The sequence below is a fragment of the Petromyzon marinus genome, chromosome 84, assembly GCF_048934315.1.
Source record: "Petromyzon marinus isolate PM22_M1 ecotype Great Lakes invasive population chromosome 84, UKy_Petmar_22M1.pri1.0, whole genome shotgun sequence".
Classification (NCBI taxonomy): domain Eukaryota; kingdom Metazoa; phylum Chordata; class Hyperoartia; order Petromyzontiformes; family Petromyzontidae; genus Petromyzon; species Petromyzon marinus.
In genome coordinates, this window is record NC_133749.1 from 3,676,618 (window position 1) to 3,692,582 (window position 15,965).

The following is a 15,965-nucleotide window of genomic DNA, read 5'->3' on the forward strand; positions in this document are numbered from 1 at the left end:
TGCCTCAGATATCAGAGGAAGTAGTCACCCCCTGTGAGTGAGTATCCAGGTGGAGTTGACCCTGCTAGCTATGAGGCTGTGGTGCCTCAGATATCAGAGCGAGTAGTCACCCCCTGTGAGTGAGTGAGTATCAAGGTGGAGTTGACCCTGCTAGCTAGGAGGCTGTGGTGCCTCAGATATCAGAGGAAGTAGTCACCCCCTGTGAGTGAGTGAGTATCAAGGTGGAGTTGACCCTGCTAGCTAAGGGGCTGTGGTGCCTCAGATATCAGAGGAAGTAGTCACCCCCTGTGAGTGACTATCAAGGTGGAGTTGACCCTGCCAGCTAGGGATCTGTGGTGCCTCAGACATCAGAGGAAGTAGTCACCCCCTGTGAGTGAGTATCAAGGTGGAGTTGACCCTGCTAGCTAGGGGGCTGTGGTGCCTCAGATATCAGCGAAGTAGTCACCCCCTGTGAGTGAGTGAGTATCAAGGTGGAGTTGACCCTGCTAGCTAGGGGGCTGTGGTGCCTCAGATATCAGAGGAAGTAGTCACCCCCTGTGAGTGAGTGAGTGTCAAGGTGGAGTTGACCCTGCTAGCTAGGAGGGTGTGGTGCCTCAGATATCAGAGGAAGTAGTCACCCCCTGTGAGTGAGTGAGTATCAAGGTGGAGTTGACCCCGCTAGCTAGGAGGCTGTGGTGCCTCAGATATCAGAGGAAGTAGTCACCCCCTGTGAGTGAGTGAGTATCAAGGTGGAGTTGACCCTGCTAGCTAGGAGGCTGTGGTGCCTCAGATATCAGAGGAAGTAGTCACCCCCTGTGAGTGAGTGAGTGACTATCAAGGTGGAGTTGACCCTGCTAGCTAGGGAGCTGTGGTGCCTCAGATATCAGAGGAAGTTGTCACCCCCTGTGAGTGAGTATCAAGGTGGAGTTGACCCTGCTAGCTAGGAGGCTGTGGTGCCTCAGATATCAGAGCGAGTAGTCACCCCCTGTGAGTGAGTGAGTATCAAGGTGGAGTTGACCCTGCTAGCTAGGGAGCTGTGGTGCCTCAGATATCAGAGGAAGTAGTCACCCCCTGTGAGTGAGTGAGTATCAAGGTGGAGTTGACCCTGCCAGCTAGGGGACTGCGATGCCTCAGATATCAGCGGAAGTAGTCACCCCCTGTGAGTGAGTGAGTATCAAGGTGGAGTTGACCCTGCTAGCTAGGGGACTGCGATGCCTCAGATATCAGCGGAAGTTTGCCCAGCGGCCTGCGAAACCTCAAATACCAGAGGGGAACTCGTCACGCCCACTGTGAGTGACTTTATTTTGCTGAATTGGCGATCTGCTGCTGAGGGAAGTGAAACGAAATGACGAAGCGGATCCCGTCGACCGAGGCCCGGCCAACTGCCACGCCGAGCTCACAACAACGAGCGGGCCGGCTAAAGCGCAGCAAAAGTTGACGTGGTGGTGGTGGTGGGTGGTGGCGGTGGGGGGTGGGGGCACAGGTATTGTGGTCCATCGGCCATTCGTCTCAGTCAGTCGACACGTAGGGCACCTGCTGGGTCTAGCACGTGACCTCCTGCCGGCGGGCGTTCGACGCTGCGCGTGGCCTCAACGTGCACCTAGCCTGGCACACGCGGCCGTGGCTACGCTACTGACACAGCACTTGCCCCTACAGCCGCTGTTAGAGGCTACACGGGGGAGCTTTGTGTGTGTGTGTGTGTTTGTGTGTGTAGGTGCTGCTACTCACTACTGACAGCACTTGCCCCTACAGCCGTGTTAGAGGCTACCTGGGGGAGCTTTGTCTGTGTGTAGGTGCTGCTACTCGCTACTAACAGCACTTGCCCCTACAGCCACTGTTAGAGGCTACCTGGGGGAGCTTTGTCTGTGTCTGTGTGTAGGTGCTGCTACTCGCTACTAGCAGCACTTGCCCCTACAGCCCTGTTAGAGGCTACACGGGGGAGCTTTGTATGTATGTAGTAGGTGCTGCTACTTGCTACTAACAGCACTTGCCCCTAAAGTCTGTCTGAGGCTACCTGGGGAACCTTTGTCTGTGTGTGTGTGTAGGTGCTGCTACTCGCTACTAACAGCACTTGCCCCTACAGCCGTGTTAGAGGCTACACGGGGGAGCTTTGTCTGTGTGTAGGTGCTGCTACCCGCTACTGACAGCACTTGCCCCTACAGCCCTGTTAGAGGCTACCTGGGGAACCTTTGACTGTGTGTGTAGGTGCTGCTACTCGCTACTGACAGCACTTGCCTCTACAGCCCTGTTAGAGGCTACACGGGGGACCTTTGTCTGTGTGTTCATTGACCAAGAACTGGAAAATCTTTCGATTCCGGAACTTTAGTGGTTAACACGGAACTCTGTGGGAGCGAACGTCAACAACAACAACCAACGTCACCACGGCGCTTGTGCCAGGCTATGTGCACATTAAGGCCACGTGAAGTGTCGAACGCCCGCGGGCAGGAGGTCACGGGGCAGACCCAGGTGCCATGGGTCGACTGACTGAGATGACTGAGATGACTGGCTGATGCACCACCTGTGCCCCCTACTGTGCCAATCTGCTGCGCTTTAGCCACCCGGCGCTCCGCTCGTTGTTGTGAGCGTCGCTCCTCCGCCCTCCGTTGTTGTTGGAGGGCGACTGCCTCCACCTGCCCAGTAGCATCCTTCACGAGCCTCCTCCACAGAGGCCGATCTTGACACCGCTGGTACCGGCCATCGGCAAGTCCACTCAGCTCCACGTCCTCCTGTACCACATCACTCCATCTCTTCTCTAGCCCGTGCCGCGCCCGCTTAGCCCCCTCAATCCGGCCGAACAAAAGCTGTTTCGGCATGCGGTGGCTGGGCATGCGGGCTACATGACCCAGCCATCGCAGCCTTGCCTGCCGGAGGAGCTCACCGATGAGACCTTGCCCAGATCTTTCATGGATTTGTGAGTTCCTCACACAATCCAGCCTGGTTAAACCCAGGTTGGATCATAGGCAGGACAGCCTAAATGTTTCTCACCGGCGAAGATGTTCCATTAAGGGAGTCCACGTTTCGCAAGCGTAGAGAAGGGAGGGAATGACCGTGGCCCAGAAGACCTGAAGCTTAGTGCGGAGCGACAGACCAGGTAGCTTCCACACAGCGTTACGCAACCGATGAAAAGATATTGCCGCCTGACTGATTCGGAGTGAGACCTCTGCTGTTAAACTGGAGCCGGTCATAAGCACACTGCCCAGGTATGGGAAACTCTCCACTCTCTCCACAACTGCCCCATCACCGATTGGGAGTTGTGGGGGTGGAGTGTCCGATGGTACAAAATACCCAGGCAGGTGCTTAGTTTTGGTGGGGCTGATGGTAAGGCCCCACCTCTTAGTGGCACACTCCAGTCTCAGCAGCAGCGTCTCCAACTCCTCCTCTGAATCAGCAGCTATTACCAAATCATCAGCATACATAACGTGGTTGAGCAATAGGGAGCCATCCCTTGACCGCACCTGGGCATCGATCAGCCTTCCATTATATCTGTAGCAAATGGAGATTCCCCCGGTACAGCTATTGAAGGCTTCACGAACTACGTGGTCAAAATAGATGTTAAATAATGTGGGAGCCAGAGGACATCCCTGTCGCACCCCAAGGTGTACAGGGAATGGCTCTGACTCCTGGCCACGTAGTTTTACCCGGGCCCGCTCACCATCATGAAGGTCCTTAATGATCGCGAGCAGGGGGTCAGGGACTCCAAAAGCACAAAGAACAACTCAGAGCCCAGGCCTACTGAGGGTATCATAAGCCTTGACCAGGTCAATAAAGCAGAGATGTAGGTCTTGTTGGAATTCCCTACACCTCTGCTGCAGCAGACAGACAGAAAATATGGTATCTGTGCAGGACCGCCCTTTCCTGAAACCGCATTGGGGCTCCGCAAGCCTCTCCTCAGCGTGCCTGGCAAGGCGATGTTGAATAATCCTTGCCAGAACCTTTCCCGGCACACTGAGGAGTGAGATGCCCTGTAGTTGTTACAGTCTGTGCGGTCCCCCTTCTTAAAGAGGGGGACCACCAGGGCATCCTTCCAATCCTGCGGAACCCGTCCAGTGGTCCAGACTGTTGCTATGATGTCATATAGGGCAGTCTGTGCACAAACGCCACCCTCCCTCAGCATTTCGCTTGGGAGATCATTTCTGCCCGCTGCCTTTCCTGGTCTCAGACTCCGGATCGCTTTCAGTACTTCCTCAACAGATGGCACCTCAGCCAGCCACTCACAGGGGGTAACTTCTTCCAATATTTGAGGCACCGCAGCCTCAGCAGGGTCATCCCCACTTTGTGCCACGATGTTTTCCTGGCTGAGGGGTTTCCCCTCTCCCAGGACCTCACAGAAATGCTCAGCAAATCAGCAAACCTGTTCCTGGGGGTCGGAGATTGGAACACCATTTTTTCCCCTGATGATGGTAATAAGTGTGGCACTGCAGGTTACTTATTTAATGGAGTTAAATTGAGATTTGTGATCGCGGGCCAGAGACAGACTCCATCTCCTCAGCAACCCGCGACTACCACACATCCTTGCAGCTCCGAACCTCCGAGCGAAGGTTGCGGTAAGCCTCCTCCTTCTCTGACGTGGGATTCTGTAGCAGATGACAGTGGGCCTGTCGCTTTTTCTCAGCCATCCTGAACACCTCCTCTGTCAGCCAGGGTCTCTGGGGAGGTCTGGACCGTGTACCCAAAGCAGCCACTGCAGCTGCATGAGTCACAGTCCTAAACCTCGCCCATTTACCCTGGACATCAGGAGGAGTGGGGGACGATGCCAACCCCAGCCGCAAGCGATGATGAAATTCTCGCTTGAAACTTTCATCAGCTGAGACCAGGCCACTTTAGGTTGGACTGTGGACCTGGGTGTACACCCACCACCGGAGTGGAAGAATGGCAGGCGCATCTTACAGATGACTAGTCGATGGTCAGAGGGTAGATCAGCTCCACGGTAGGTCCTGGTGTCAAGGACATGGGCTCGCATCCGCTGGTCCGTCACTATGTAGTCCAGCAGATGTTCTTGCTTGGACCCGGCATGCATCCATGATGTTGTGTGGATACGCCAAAGCCGGAACAGCGTGTTGGTAATTACAAGCCCATGGGCTGCACAAAAATCTAGCAGCCTCCTACCGTTGTTATTGAGCTGATCTGGCCCATGCCCTCCATTCACTGCAGACCAGGTGCCAGCATCATGACCAACTCGGGCATTGAAGTCACCCAACATGATGACTATCCCGAGGGGCCACTTTAGCCAGCACCTGTGACAGGAGGTCATAGAAGGCATCTGACTCATCGGCGTGCCTGCATCCCTCCACAGATGTTCGTCTTCGGTGGGGGCATAAGTATCCACGACCACCACTCCTCGCCTCCGGTTGATGGGAAGGCGAGCCCAAAGTAGCCTGGGGCTTACAGCTTCGTGCGGAACATCACCACCACCATTACCACCATCACCACCACCATCACCACCACTACCACCACCATCACCACCACTACCACCACCATCATCACCATCACTACCACCACCAGCAGCAGCACCATCACCAGCATCACCACCACCATCACCACCATCACTACCATTACCACCACTACCACCACTACCATTACCACCACTACCACCACCAGCAGCACCATCACCACTATCACCACCACTACCACCACCACCATCACCACTATCACCACCACTACCACCACTACCACCACCATCACCACTACCACCACCTCCACCACTACCACCACCATCACCACTACCACCACCACCATCACCACCACCATCACCACTACCACCACCATCACCACTACCACCACCACCATCACCACCACTACCACCACCATCACCACTACCACCACCATCACCACCACTACCACCGTCATCACCACTACCACCACCTCCACCACTACCACCACCACTACCACCACCATCACCACTACCACCACCACTACCACCATCACCACCACTACCACCACCACCATCACCACCACTACCACAACCACCACCACTACCACCACCATCACCACCACCACCTCCACCACTACCACCACCACTACCACCACCATCACCACTACCACCACCATCACCACTACCACCACCTCCACCACTACCACCACCATCACCACCACCACTACCACCATCTATTATAATTAAAGACCACGCAGACTCAACGGTAATCTCCACTCGTTACACGCGCCACCATTTTTTTATTACATTTTTAACATCACCACCATCATCACCATCAGCCCATCACCCTCCCCGCCTTCTTAGTGACGTAGCCCTCAAGGGGGGGGTGAAACAGATGAATGACGTCACCCCCTCACCTTAGTGATGAAGCCCCCAAGGGGGGTTGAAACAGACAAATGACGTCACCCTCCTCGCCTTCTTAATGACGTAGCCTTCGAGGGGGGGGTGTAACAGATTAATGACGTCACCCTCCCCGCCTACTTAGTGACGTAGCCCTCAAGGGGGGGTGAAACAGATGAATGACGTCACCTTCCCACCTCTTAGTGACGTAGCCCTCAAGGGGGGGGTGAAACAGACGAATGACGTCACCCTCCCCGCCTTCTTAGTGACGTGACCCCATGGGGAGGGGGAAACAGACGAATGACATCACCCCCCACCTTCTTAGAGTGAAACAGATTAATGACGTCACTCTCCCCGCCTACTTAGTGATGTATCCCCCAAGGGGGGGTGAAACAGACAAATGACGTCACCCTCCCCGCCTTCTTAGTGACGTAGCCCTCGAGGGGGGTGTAACAGATGAATGCCGTCACCCTCCCCGCCCTCTTAGTGACGTAACCCCCATGGGGAGGGGGAAACAGACGAATGACGTCACCCCCCCAACTTCTTAGAGTGAAACAGATTAATGTCGTCACCCTCCCTGCCCTCTTAGTGATGTAGCCAAGGGGGGGGGTGAAACAGATGAATGACGTCACCCCCCACCTTCTTAGTGACGTAGCCCCAAGGGGGGGTGAAACTGATGAATGACGTCAACCATCCCACCTGCTTAGTGACGTAGCCCCCATTGGGAGGGGAGTGAAACAGATGAATGACGTCACCATCCCACCTATTTAGTGATGTAGCTCCCAAGGAGGGGGGAGGGGTGAAACATATGAATGACGTCACGCCCCCCGCCCGACTTCCCCCGTCATGAATATTAATCACCGCATAAATTAAACAACTCCCGTGAACATGAATACCTCAGCGTCGAATTAACATAACACTTGCATAACATTAGCATACAATTAGCATAACATTACCGAAACAACATTAGCATATCGTTATCGTAGAATTAACGTGGTGTTATGCTAATTAACCCCCTCCCCGCTAAAGCCTTCACTCGTAGCCCTAAGTAATCATTTATAATTTATAACTACGATCAAGGCCTAGGCAAGGCCAATTAATTTTTTTTTCCACTGGCACACACACACACACACGTGTAGCCGAGCCGAGCCAGCACGGGGCCAGTAGCGGCACGGGTTGAAGTTTTTTCTTTTTTTCCCACTGGCCCAAACATATCCGAGCCCAAGCCTAGCCAGCACGGAGCCAGGGTGGCACGGGTTGAGTTAAGTTTTATTTCACTGGAACACACAAACATCCGAATCGAACCAGAACGGAGCCAAGGTGGCACGGGTTGAAGTTGTTTTTTTTTCCACTGGCCCAAACATATCCGAGCCCAAGCCTAGCCAGCACGGAGCCAGTAGTGGCACGGGTTGAGTTAAGTTTTATTTCACCGGAACACACAAACATCTGAATCGAGACAGAACGGAGCCAGGGTGGCACGGGTTGAGTTAAGTTTTATTTCACCGGAACACACAAACATCCGAATCGAGACAGAACGGAGCTAGGGTGGCACGGGTTGGGTTAGTTATTTTTTTTCACTGGAACACACAAACATCCAGATCGAGACAGAACGGAGCTAGGGTGGCACGGGTTGGGTTAGTTAATTTTTTTTTCACCGGAACACACAAACATCCAGATCGAGACAGAACGGAGCCAGGGTGGCACGGGTTGAGTTAGTGTTTTTTTTCACTGGAACACACAAACATCCGAATCGAACCAGAACGGAGCCAGGGTGGCACGGGTTGAGTTAGTGTTTTTCACTGGAACACACAAACATCCGAGTCGAACCAGAACGGAGCCAGGGTGGCACGGGTTAAGTTAGTGTTTTTTATGGAACACACAAACATCTGAATCGAGACAGAACGGAGCCAGGGTGGCACGGGTTTAGTTTTTTTTCACCGGAACACACAAACATCCGAATCGAGCCAGAAGGGAGCCAGGGTGGCACGGGTTGAGTTACGTTTTTTTTCACTGGAACACACAAACATCCAGATCGAGCCAGAACGGAGCCAGTAGTGGCATGGGTTGAGTTAGTGTTTTTTTTTTCCACTGGAACACAAACATCCGAATCGAGCCAGAACGGAGCCAGTAGTGGCATGGGTTGAGTTAGTGTTTTTTTTTTCACTGGAACACAAACATCCGAATCGAGCCAGAACGGAGCCAGGGTGGCACGGGTTGAGTCAGTGTTTTTAATGGAACACACAAACATCCGAATCGAGCCAGAACGGAGCTAGGGTGGCACGGGTTGGGTAAGTTATTTTTTTCACTGGAACACACAAACATCTGAATCGAGACAGAACGGAGCCAGGGTGGCACGGGTTGAGTTAAGTTTTATTTCACCGGAACACACAAACATCCGAGTCGAACCAGAACGGAGCCAGGGTGGCACGGGTTGGGTTAGTTAATTTTTTTCACCGGAACACACAAACATCCAGATCGAGACAGAACGGAGCCAGGGTGGCACGGGTTGGGTTAGTGTTTTTTTTCACTGGAACACACAAACATCTGAATCGAACCAGAACGGAGCCAGGGTGGCACGGGTTGAGTTAGTGTTTTTCACTGGAACACACAAACATCCGAGTCGAACCAGAACGGAGCCAGGGTGGCACGGGTTGAGTTAGTGTTTTTTTAATGGAACACACAAACATCTGAATCGAGACAGAACGGAGCCAGGGTGGCACGGGTTTAGTTTTTTTTCACCGGAACACACAAACATCCGAATCGAGCCAGAAGGGAGCCAGGGTGGCACGGGTTGAGTTACGTTTTTTTTCACTGGAACACACAAACATCCAGATCGAGCCAGAACGGAGCCAGTAGTGGCATGGGTTGAGTTAGTGTTTTTTTTTCACTGGAACACAAACATCCGAATCGAGCCAGAACGGAGCCAGGGTGGCACGGGTTGAGTCAGTGTTTTTAATGGAACACACAAACATCCGAATCGAGCCAGAACGGAGCTAGGGTGGCACGGGTTGGGTAAGTTATTTTTTTCACTGGAACACACAAACATCTGAATCGAGACAGAACGGAGCCAGGGTGGCACGGGTTGAGTTAAGTTTTATTTCACCGGAACACACAAACATCCGAATCGAGACAGAACGGAGCCAGGGTGGCACGGGTTGGGTTAGTTAATTTTTTTTTCACCGGAACACACAAACATCCAGATCGAGACAGAACGGAGCCAGGGTGGCACGGGTTGGGTTAGTTAATTTTTTTTTCACCGGAACACACAAACATCCAGATCGAGACAGAACGGAGCCAGGGTGGCACGGGTTGAGTTAGTGTTTTTTTTCACTGGAACACACAAACATCCGAATCGAACCAGAACGGAGCCAGGGTGGCACGGGTTGAGTTAGTGTTTTTCACTGGAACACACAAACATCCGAGTCGAACCAGAACGGAGCCAGGGTGGCACGGGTTGAGTTAGTGTTTTTTAATGGAACACACAAACATCTGAATCGAGACAGAACGGAGCCAGGGTGGCACGGGTTTAGTTTTTTTTCACCGGAACACACAAACATCCGAATCGAGCCAGAAGGGAGCCAGGGTGGCACGGGTTGAGTTACGTTTTTTTTCACTGGAACACACAAACATCCAGATCGAGCCAGAACGGAGCCAGTAGTGGCATGGGTTGAGTTAGTGTTTTTTTTTCACTGGAACACAAACATCCGAATCGAGCCAGAACGGAGCCAGTAGTGGCATGGGTTGAGTTAGTGTTTTTTTTTCACTGGAACACAAACATCCGAATCGAGCCAGAACGGAGCCAGGGTGGCACGGGTTGAGTCAGTGTTTTTAATGGAACACACAAACATCCGAATCGAGCCAGAACGGAGCTAGGGTGGCACGGGTTGGGTAAGTTATTTTTTTCACTGGAACACACAAACATCTGAATCGAGCCAGAACGGAGCCACGGGTTGAGTTAGTGTTTTCTCTCTCACCGGAACACACGAACATCCGAATTGAGCAAGTTCGAGGCTAGAGTGGCACGGGTTGCATTCGGGGGGGGGGGGGGGGGGAGGGGGGAGGGAGGCAGAGTTTCCCGAGCCGAGCACTGGAACCAAAATTGGCGTCGCTCCACCACCACGTGCTCATTCACCACCACCACCACCACCACCGGCACGGCACGGCACGGTTCTGTCCCAGTGGAAAAAAAAACCCAACCGTGACAACTCTCTGACCCGTGCCAGGCTGGCATGGGTCAGAGGTTGCGGCCAGTGGAAAAAGCAGAAGTAACAACAATGACAACAACAAGTGGCACCGTTCCGGTATAGTGTCGTGTGTAGTGTATAGTGTAGTGTATAGTAGTGAAAAGTGTAGTGTATAGTAGTGTAAAGTGTAGTGTATAGTGTAGTGTATAGTGTAGTGTATAGTGTAGTGTTTAGTGTAATGTATAGTGTAGTATAGTGTATAGTGTAGTGTATAGTGTAGTGTATAGTAGTGTATAGTGTAGTGTATAGTGTAGTAGTGTAGTGTATAGTGTAATGTATAGTGTAGTATAGTGTATAGTGTAGTGTATAGTGTAGTGTATAGTAGTGTATAGTGTAGTGTATAGTGTAGTGTATAGTGTAGAAGTGTAGTGTATAGTGTAGTGTATAGTAGTGTAGTGTATAGTGCAGTGTATAGTGTAGTGTATAGTGTAGTATGTAGTATATTGTGTAGTGTATAGTGTAGTGTGTAGTGTAGTGTATAGTGTAGTATGTAGTGTATAGTGTAGTGTATAGTGTAGTGTGTAGTGTAGTGTATAGTGTAGTGTATAGTGTAGTGTATAGTGTAGTAAAGTGTATAGTGTAGTATGTAGTGTATAGTGTAGTGTGTAATGTCGTGTATAGTATAGTGTAGTGTGTAGTGTAGTGTATAGTGTAGTGTACAGTGTAGTGTACAGTGTAGTGTATAGTGTAGTGTACAGTGTAGTATATAGTGTAGTGTACAGTGTAGTGTACAGTGTAGTGTATTTAAGAGGAGCTTCTTTCGCTCCGTCCACAGGCAACCGGAGCTTTAAGCCGCTACAAAACTTCCGGACGCAAACCACCGAGGGAGGGAAGAGATACCCGTGCCTCACACCCGTGCCTACTACCCGTGCCTCAAACCCGTGCCTACTACCCGTGCCTCAAACCCGTGCCTACTACCCGTGCCTACTACCCGTGCCTCAAACCCGTGCCTACTACCCGTGCCTCAAACCCGTGCCCCCTACCCGTGCCTCACACCCGTGCCTACTACCCGTGCCTACTACCCGTGCCTACTACCCGTGCCTCAAACCCGTGCCTACTACCCGTGCCTCAAACCCGTGCCTACTACCCGTGCCTCAAACCCGTGCCTACTACCCGTGCCTACTACCCGTGCCTACTACCCGTGCCCCCTACCCGTGCCTACTACCCGTGCCCCCTGCCCGTGCCTCACACCCGTGCCCCCTGCCCGTGCCTCACACCCGTGCCCCCTACCCGTGCCTCAAACCCGTGCCTACTACCCGTGCCCCCTACCCGTGCCTCACACCCGTGCCCCCTACCCGTGCCTACTACCCGTGCCCCCTACCCGTGCCTCAAACCCGTGCCTACTACCCGTGCCACAAACCCGTGCCTACTACCCGTGCCTCAAACTCGTGCCTACTACCCGTGCCCCCTACCCGTGCCTCAAACCCGTGCCTACTACCCGTGCCTCAAACCCGTGCCTACTACCCGTGCCTCAAACCCGTGCCTACTACCCGTGCCCCACACCCGTGCCCCACACCCGTGCCTCAAACCCGTGCCTACTACCCGTGCCCCCCACCCGTGCCCCACACCCGTGCCCCACACCCGTGCCCCACACCCGTGCCTACTACCCGTGCCCCACACCCGTGCCCCACACCCGTGCCTACTACCCGTGCCCCCCACCCGTGCCCCACACCCGTGCCCCACACCCGTGCCCCACACCCGTGCCTACTACCCGTGCCCCCTACCCGTGCCTACTACCCGTGCCCCCTACCCGTGCCTCAAACCCGTGCCTACTACCCGTGCCTCAAACCCGTGCCTACTACCCGTGCCCCACACCCGTGCCTACTACCCGTGCCCCCTACCCGTGCCTACTACCCGTGCCCCCTACCCGTGCCTCAAACCCGTGCCTACTACCCGTGCCTCAAACCCGTGCCTACTACCCGTGCCCCACACCCGTGCCTACTACACGTGCCCCACACCCGTGCCCCCTACCCGTGCCCCACACCCGTGCCCCCCACCCGTGCCCCCCACCCGTGCCCCCTACCCGTGCCCTCTACCCGTGCCTACTACCTGTGCCCCCTACCCCGTGCCCCCTACCCGCGCATACTACCCGTGCCCCCTACCCGTATCTACTACCTGTGCCCCCTACCCGTGTCTACTACCCGTGCCCCCTACCCGTGCCTACTACCCGTGCCCCCTACCCGTGCCTACTACCCGTGCCCCCTACCCGTGCCTCACACCCGTGCCCCACACCTCCAGCAGCCCCCTACGAAAAGTCACTTAGTGTGATGCCTATCACCTCCTCCTACTCCTACTCCACCACCACCCCCACCACCACCACCACCACCTCCACCACCACCACCACCACCCCCACCCCCCACCTCCACCACCACCACCACCCCCACCACCACCACCCCCACCCCCACCCCCCACCTCCACCACCACCACCTCCACCACCACCACCCCCACCCACCACCTCCACCACCACCACCACCACCACCACCCCCACCACCACCCCCACCCCCCACCTCCACCACCACCACCACCCCCACCACCTCCACCCCCACCACCACCACCCCCACCACCATCACCACCACCACCCCCACCACCACCCCCACCACCACCACCCCCACCACCACCACCACCACCCCCACCACCACCAACAACAACAACAACCGCCATTCGCCACTAAGTGGCGGTGACGTCACCACGACGCTTGTGCCAGGCTATGTGCACCCTGAGGCCACGTGAAGTGTCGAACGCCCGCTGGCAGGAGGTCACGGGGCAGACCCAGCAGGTGCCACGGGTCGACTGACTGAGATGACTGGCTGAGATGACTGGCTGATGCACCACCTGTGCCCCCTACTGTGCCAACCTGCTGTGCTTTAGCCACCCGGCGCTCTGCTCGTTGTTCTGAGCGTCGCTCCTCCGCCCTCCGTTGTTGTTGGAGGGCGACTGCCTCAAACTGCCCAGTAGCAGCGTCCTTCACGAGCCTCCTCCACAGAGGCCGATCTTGACACCGCTGGTACCAGTCATCGGCAAGTCCACTCAGCTCCACGTCCTCCTGTACCACATCACTCCATCTCTTCTCTAGCCCGTGCCGCGCCCGCTTAGCCCCCTCAATCCGGCCAAACAAAAGCTGTTTCGGCATGCGGTGGCTGGGCATGCGGGCTACATGACCCAGCCATCGCAGACTTGCCTGCCGGAGGAGCTCACCGATGGGACCCTGCCCAGATCTTTCAAGGATTTGTGAGCTCCTCACACAATCAAGTCTGGTTAAACCCAGGATGGATCGTAGGCAGGCCAGCCTAAATGTTTCTAACCGGCGAAGATGTTCCATTAGGGGGGTCCACGTTTGGCAAGCGTAGAGAAGGGAGGGAATGACCGTGGCAGAGAAGACCTGAAGCTTAGTGCGGAGAGACAGACCAGAGAGCTTCCACACAGCGTCACGCAACCGAATAAAAGATATTGCCGCTCGACTGATTCGGAGTGAGACCTCTGCTGTTAAACTGGAGCCAGTCATAAGCACACTGCCCAGGTATGGGAAACTCTCCACTCTCTCCACAACTGCCCCATCACCGATTGGGAGTTGTGGGGGTGGAGTGTCCGATGGTACAAAATACCCAGGCAGGTGCTTAGTTTTGGTGGGGCTGATGGTAAGGCCCCACCTCTTAGTGGCACGCTCCAGTCTCAGCAGCAGCATCTCCAACTCCTCCTCTGACTGAGCAGCTATTACCAAATCATCAGCATACATAACGTGGTTGAGCAATAGGGAGCCATCCCTTGACCGCACCCGGGCATCGATTAGCCTCCCATTATATCTGTACCATATGGAGATTCCCCCGGTACAGCTATTGAAGGCTTCACGAACTACGTGGTCAAAATAGATGTTAAATAATGTGGGAGCCAGAGGACATCCCTGTCGCACCCCAAGGTGTACAGGGAATGGCTCTGACTCCCGGCCACGTAGTTTTACCGGGGCCCGCTCACCATCATGAAGGTCCTTAATGATCGTGAGCAGAGGGTCAGGTACTCCAAAAGCACGAAGAACGACCCAGAGCCCAGGCCTACTGATGGTATCATAAGCCTTGACCAGGTCAATAAAGCAGAGATGTAGGTCTTGTTGGAATTCCCTACACCTCTGCTGTAGCAGACGGACAGAAAATATGGCATCTGTGCAGGACCGCCCTTTCCTGAAACCGCATTGGGGCTCCGCAAGCCTCTCCTCAGCGTGCCTGGCAAGGCGATGTTGAATAATCCTTGCCAGGACCTTTCCCGGCACACTGAGGAGTGTGATGCCCCTGTAGTTGTTACAGTCTGTGCGGTCCCCCTTCTTAAAAAGGGGGACCACCAGGGCATCCTTCAAATCCTGCGGAACCCGTCCAGTGGTCCAGACTGTTGTTATGATGTCATATAGGGCAGTCTGTGCACAAACGCCACCCTCCCTCAGCATTTCGCTTGGGAGATCATCTCTGCCCGCTGCCTTTCCTGGTCTCAGACTCCGGATCGCCTTCAATACTTCCTCAGCAGATGGCACCTCAGCCAGCCACTCACAGGGGGTGACTTCTTCCAATATTTGAGGCACCGCAGCCTCAGCAGGGTCATCCTCACTTTGTGCCACGATGTTTTCCTGGCTGAGGGATTTTCCCTCCCCCAGGACCTCACAGAAATGCTCAGCAAATCTGCGAACCTGTTCCTGGGGGTCGGAGATTGGATCACCGGTTTTTCCCCTAGTGATGGTAATAGGTGTGGCGCTGCAGGTTACTTTTTTGATGGAGTTAAATAGAGATTTGTGCTCACGGGCCACTGAGGCAGACTCCATCTCCTCAGCAACCCGCGACCACCACCCATCCTTGCAGCGCCTCACGGCTCTCCGAACCTCCGAGCGAAGGCTGCGGTAAGCCTCCTCATTCTCTGACGTGGGATTCTGTAGCCGATGACAGTGGGCCTGTCGCTTTTTCTCAACCATCCTAAACACCTCCTCTGTCAGCCAGGGTGTCTGGGGAGGTCTGGACCGCGTACCCAAAGCAGCCATTGCAGCTGCATGAGTCACAGTCCTAAACCTCGCCCATTTACCCTCGACATCAGGAGGAGTCGGGGACGATGCCAATCCCAGCCGCAAGCGACGATGAAATTCTCGCTTGCAACTTTCATCAGATAACTGAGACCAGGCCACTTTAGGTCGGAATGGGGTCCTGGGTGTACACCCACCAACCGGAGTGGAAGAATGGCAAAGGCGCATCTTACGGATGACTAGTCGATAGTCAGTAGGCAGATCAGCTCCACAGTAGGCCCTGGTGTCAAGGACGTGGGCTCGCATCCGCGATGTAGTCCAGCACCACCACCACCCCCACCACCACCACCACCCCCACCACCACCATCACCACCTCCCCCACCACCACCATCACCACCACCACCACCATCACCACCACCACCTCCCCCACCACCACCACCATCACCACCACCACCACCCCCACCACCACCACCACCAC

General features: G+C 54.7%; 1 long non-coding RNA gene across 1 annotated transcript; it reads right to left on the minus strand.

The window, feature by feature from the left end:
• Nucleotides 1-6,117: 6,117 nt before the first annotated feature.
• LOC116936844 (uncharacterized) lies at nt 6,118-12,070 on the minus strand. The gene is made up of 2 exons (XR_004401815.2): nt 6,600-12,070; nt 6,118-6,439 (listed from the first exon to the last, which is right to left on the minus strand). It is a non-coding gene; the product is annotated as an uncharacterized LOC116936844 (long non-coding RNA).
• Nucleotides 12,071-15,965: the final 3,895 nt, after the last annotated feature.